Source organism: Tympanuchus pallidicinctus, unplaced genomic scaffold (genome assembly GCF_026119805.1).
Source record: "Tympanuchus pallidicinctus isolate F22 unplaced genomic scaffold, pur_lepc_1.0 scaffold10, whole genome shotgun sequence".
Classification (NCBI taxonomy): domain Eukaryota; kingdom Metazoa; phylum Chordata; class Aves; order Galliformes; family Phasianidae; genus Tympanuchus; species Tympanuchus pallidicinctus.
The window spans coordinates 7756949-7762948 of record NW_026294619.1 but is presented as its reverse complement, the minus strand read 5'-3'; positions in this window follow the sequence as shown (position 1 = coordinate 7762948).

Below are 6000 nucleotides of genomic sequence, written 5' to 3'. Positions count from 1 at the left end.
CACTTATAAACCCAGTGAATCTCAATGATTTTGATTAATGCTATTTTGTTACTAAGACTGTTGCATTGAATAACTTAAAAATTATCAGAACTTTGTTCTAACAATTGTCTTCAGTCATGTACATCTCAGAGCAAGTTAGTGCAGTAACTTGAAAGATATGTAATATTATACCTTGGTTTTAAAATAAAACGATCTGTGTTTTGTCTTTGTAGAAATGGATGTGGGCCCCATAGGGTTCGCAGAATGGTTTAGACTGGAAGGGAACTCTAGAGGTCTGATCCAACCTCTTGCTCAAGCAGGGCCACCTGCAGCAGCTTGCCCCAGATCATGTCCAGAGAGCTTTTGAATATCTCCAAAGAGAGACAGCACCACTGCTCTAAGCAGTCACTCTCACAGCAAAAAAAAAAGATTTCCTTATATTCAGAGGAAAGTTTTTGTAATTCACTTTGTGCTGACTGCATCTTGTCCTTGCACTGGGCACCACTGAAAAGGGCCTGGCTCTGTTCTCTTTGCACCCTCTCTGCAGGTATGCCTCTACGAGATCTTTCTTTTCTCCAGGCTGAAGAGCCCCAACTCTCTCAGCCCTCCTTTATGTAAGTTACTTCAGTCCCTTAATCATCTTGGTGGCCCTGTGCTGAACTCTTTCCACTATCTCCAAATTTGCTGTTACCCATGTATTTTTTAAGGGCAAAATTTAGCCCTGTGGGTTTTCTTTGTTTGCTCTAATTATACGGGCTATTTCAGGAACACTTAGAGTGGGAAAAGTAATGAGAAAATAAGAATTTTTAATTTATTCTCAATTTCTGCTTGAAAAGCTGTGGTTTTTATATAAGTCGTCTAAGAAATGAACAAAGGAACAATTTATATTGGAGATTAATGAGTGAGAGAGCCTTTGGTAATATGGCAGTAAGTACCATAGAAATGTTATAAATACCTAAAAATTCAGCACAGAGTGTATGGGCAAAACTCCAAATGGTTCTCACTGTTGCAAGATGGAAAATTAAACCCTTAATGGGCAAAACCTCTGCCTGTTATTGGTAAGAAGCACTAAAAGTAGCCATTCTTAGGAGCACTTGTGGTTGACTAGCACTTGTTAAGCTGCAGAAGAGGTATAGTAGTCCTGAGGAAGAGGTTTTCTTTGTCATATCAGCATTTTTAAGTAGAGCACAGATGCTTTATGCTTCCAGGGTTTGTTACATTAGAGAAATGATTTGAGCATAGTGCAAAGGATTAAAAAAAAGGAAAAATGACGTGCTGGGTGTTATTAGTATGATGAGTGAAATTTTGCTTCTCTTGCTCATAGAAACTACAGGCACTTTTCACTTTTCCATGAGTTTCTAATTGAGATTAGTGTACAGTCCGATATTTTCACAGAAGTCACACAGGCCAGAGCATACAATAGCAATTAGGTATTGAGTGTACATATGACTAATTAATTAGTGCCATGAGGAAACATATGTTTTGTCTCCTTCCTGGAGCCAATTACCACATGCCTGTGTTATAAAGCAGAATGGGAAGAGGCCCCATGCTGAAATAAGAGTTCATTACAAAACAACATGACAAAGAAAGAAACAAGTATATGCTGACCAAGCCAACCACTGCAGAATCACAAGCAAAAGGAAGAAAATTGTCGGGGAAACTTCTGTACTGAAAGAGAGCTCAAACTGCCTTTAGGGGACAACTTCAGATCACTTGAACAACTTCTTCTGAAATGAATGTACAATGCTTAAACATACTGGAATGCTGAATGTGATCTATAGCCTACTTCTAATGACCCTGTCAACGATAGAATAGAGACAGTTTTTAATATTTCCTTCTGTTGTTTAGTTTGGGTTCCTATTTGTGTTTTATGGTGTCAGTTTGATTCACTTCATGCTTCAGTCCTGAGCTATCGCTCCCCTGGCTGTCTTTCTAGCCTCAAAACTGCTCATTCCTCTTGAGAAATCTGAGCAAAACTGAATAAATAGTTTGCTCCAGCATCTATATAATGATATACAATGCACATACTGACTCTAATGAGTCAGTAAGGATGCAAGTCCTGGCTCATGGGTTGACCCAGGGGTTGAGTCCTGCTTTCCTGTGCACTTCACAAAGACTTACCAATTCTTCCTGACTTTGGAGGCTGCAGAGATTGTCCATTTGCTGTCTTTATCCTGCTGAGATTTTATTATCTTGAGAATATTGTTTCCCTGAATGATGCTTCTTTAAGTGATAGAACCAAGCTCTAGGAGTACAGCTACAGAAGTCGGGTACTATTATATGGTTTGGTCACAACTGCCATGTAATATTTTTTCAATCAGCTTTAAAAACAGCATGTTCTTAGTTACTGAAAACATGGATTGGGTTCAGCAGCATGATGACTGGATGCTGGCAGAAACTTTGTGTCATATTTATTGAATATTTGCACAAATGGGATTACAGCAGTGACAATAGTACAGATTTGTATATTAAAAACAATGAATGCCTTCTAGCAAGATGATAGTGTCTGGTAATGCTTTTTAATTCTCCAACTTGCTACAGACAGCTTAGACATCGTTTTACCCAGCTCCTGAAAAGGAGTGGTTGAAAATAAATCTCCTCCACATTCCTCATACTTCATTCCTATTTTACACTAATACAACTCACCATATACATTACTAATCCATCAGAACTAACCAAACAGGATTTAAACAATTTTGAGATGTCTTTATGATAACAATATTCATGAATACCAATCCAGAATTTGCTCACACTTAACGTAATTCATGTAAAAATTTTTCTTGTGCACTCATTCTTGGGAATGGCAACACAGATGAAAACCTCATACAGGCTTTCGTTTTATACTTTTGCCCATCTGTGCTTCTTGCTGCAGAGAAAAAAAATCCTTTGCCTTTGCTCCTTTCATTTTTATTGACACTCTTGGCAGGTGGGTGTTGATGAGCTTTTTGTTATTTTCCCTGCTTTTCCTTACAACTCCCATCTTTAGCTCCACGGCAGTATTTTAAACATATGCCCCCTTCTTTCCTGCTGCTGTCTTTTTTGCAACTGAGCACCCTGTTCAGTTGCTTGGTTTCTTGTCCTGACAGCTGTCATCCTCTCAGGCTTTTCTGCTTCCACCTTGTGGCTTGTTGAAAATCCTGCTGGAACCTGGGTACTTCTAAGCTCTGCCGCACTTCTCTGGAGTAGATTTGAGGGTCTGTGCATCCAGAATTAGGCATGCTGAATCCACAGATCTCCAGGGATTGCCAAATTACATTAGCAATTGTCTTCACATTTTCTCATTGCCACTCTGCTGCATACAGCCTGAAGGTGACATTGCCTCCATTTTCCTTGACAAAGAAGATGGTAACAGGTGTGAAGAAAACAACCAGGACAAAGAGTATCAGGCCAACCATGTCTGGAATTGATGCTTTCCTGACTTCCTGGGCTTGCTGTGGTCTACCAATTCTTTTGTGAGCACATCCTGCCTGGAAAGTCTGAAGCAAGGCTGGCAAATGCATAGTCATTTCTCAAGACTCTTTTCCAAAAAATTGGAACACTGGATCCACACATAGCACCATCTTCCTCCTGCTCCTGCTCCTGTGCTGTCACAGCCAGGGATGCTGTGAGCCAGCTCATGGGGCTGACTCCATTGATACTCTGCCAGAAGTGAGCCCAAGTATGCTTCTGGGCATGTTCAAGGCTGTCTGAGCTGCTGATGGGAGGGTTAGGGCTCACTGGAAAGCCAGTCCTGAAGGTCAGGCTGTGTGTTCCTTGCACAAAGTACTGCTAGTCATGCTTTTCACTTCTCATTTCTATTTCTGAACTGCTTCTGCAGGGCACTGCCTTGTACAGCTTAAGATGACCCTCAAGATAGTCATGACGTATTAATAATAATGCCTGATTGTGCTGGGTATAAATAGGAAAGCTTTTGGCATTCTTTCCAAAAAGGAAAGTTCTGTTCTTGATCTGGAAACGCAAATGGCATTCATAGTCATCAACAAATTAATCAACAAAATTTTATTTATAATAGTTCATGCTCTGACTCAAATACCTGCCTGTACCTGATACATCTACAACCAGAAGGATGTAACTGACAGTTCTTCTCCGCTTTAATATCTGGGACATTAAAAAATATCAAGATCTTGTTAAAAGCTTACTCAACAAAAACTCATCAAATAGAATTAATTGCTGCAATTGTCAACCTCTGGATTTTGATTTATTGCTAAATGGTATTATTTAATGCCCTCAGAAATGTAGAATTGTTATTCTGGTGGTACAATATATCAGAGAAGCATCAAAGCCATTTATAGCCTATGTGGCTGAGTTGCACATGAGGTTTAAGAAAATATTCTGTTTAAACACACGTAGGGTTGTTTTTTTTTTTATTGTTAAGCATTATCAGGGATAGCAGTATTTCATTGGAGGCAGATCACTATCCAGAAATATAATTAATCATGATTATTTATGTCATACCTAATTATCAGGAAATAGCCCCAGGGATACACTTCAGTTATATTTCAGAACCTTCAGACTATAATTACTTTGCTTTGTATTAAATATTCTTTCCATACTCTTGAAGAAGTTTATAACATAGTTATAAGGAATAAGGTCGCAGGGATAGAAATAAGTAATGTACAAGCAAATAATGAAAATACGTGCATTTGGGGAAGTGTTGAGTTATTATGAGCAGTCTATTAATTTCATTCTCTTCATAATTAGGTAAAAGGGTTTTCTAGTGTGATTTTTAATATGTGAGCACACAAGCACAATAGCACAGGCCTTGAAGCAAAGAGCTTTTAAAATTCTGTTAGTGTAAAGTGGATTAAAAGTTGGGAAAAAAAAAAAAAAGACCTAAGGGCCTCAATTCTCAGTATTTTCATTTGTGAATTTTGGAAGCTATTTTTCAGTGAAGACTTTTCACATTCTAAGGATTTTCATAGCTTCTGGTGTCGCTGTAAAAGTTATTTAGATACATTTCTGGTTTAATATTTATAACCCATTGTGTGTAATTAAAGCATTTAATAGGAGTTGTAAAATTAGGTAGGCAACGTACATGAGTATGAATACATGTAATTTACATTCCTGGTCATTAACGATGTTGGATGCCTTAAAAATGGAGAAAGGATAAGGTTAAGTATAAGACCTCAAAACACGCACACACTTGTGGACCTAAGCTATAATTTTATTGAAGGGCATACCACACAACAAAGTCATTCCTGTATAAATGAAAACCTGGGCATTTATTTTTACAAATAAGTGGGTTTTTTTCCCCTCTTGTTTTCGCTTATAAAAAAGAACAACAACATATTTTCAGCACCGCTATGACCAGAGGCTGTTTTTGGGCACACTGTTCTTGCATAACAGCTTTGTAGAGCTATGCTGGAATGCATGCCATTACACTGTCTTTGGAAGGAGGTTTGGTGATGGGGCTTGGCTTCTGGGGATTTTTTGTTGGGGGGGGGAAAAAGGGGGGGTTATGCTTAGGAGAATTACGTATGCACATAGCAACGGATTGAAACTAGATGATCATTGTGGTCCCTTTCAGCCCAGACTATTCTATGATTCTATGATCAGGTCCAAAATTCAAAGCATGTTTGGTTATTTTGTTAGCTGGCAGAATATGAGCTTAGAGGTACTCATTTAGCACAGTATTTTGATAAGCTCTATGTGAAGCTGTGCTCTGTGATATCAATTCACATGCTGATAGCAATGTAGATGGTTAAACACTGTGTGCACCAGGGCCCAAAACCTCAGCACAGCTCTTGTTGAAGAGACTGAGGCTGCATTCAGTGACCTGGGACTGAATGCTTCCACCTCATTGTCATGCAATGGGCACTGGGAACCTTCCTGGTGTTGGCACAATGTTGGGACACTGTGTAGTTTCACACTTTAGGCTCAACCTCACATAGGTCCCACTGAATCCGGAATCATGCTTTGCTAAAATTCTGCTTGTGATTTGTCTGTGACTTGGTTAGCTGCAAGCAAACTGCCCTGGTGGCCACACCATTGCTGTGAGTAGTGCCCACATGCTGTTCTTCA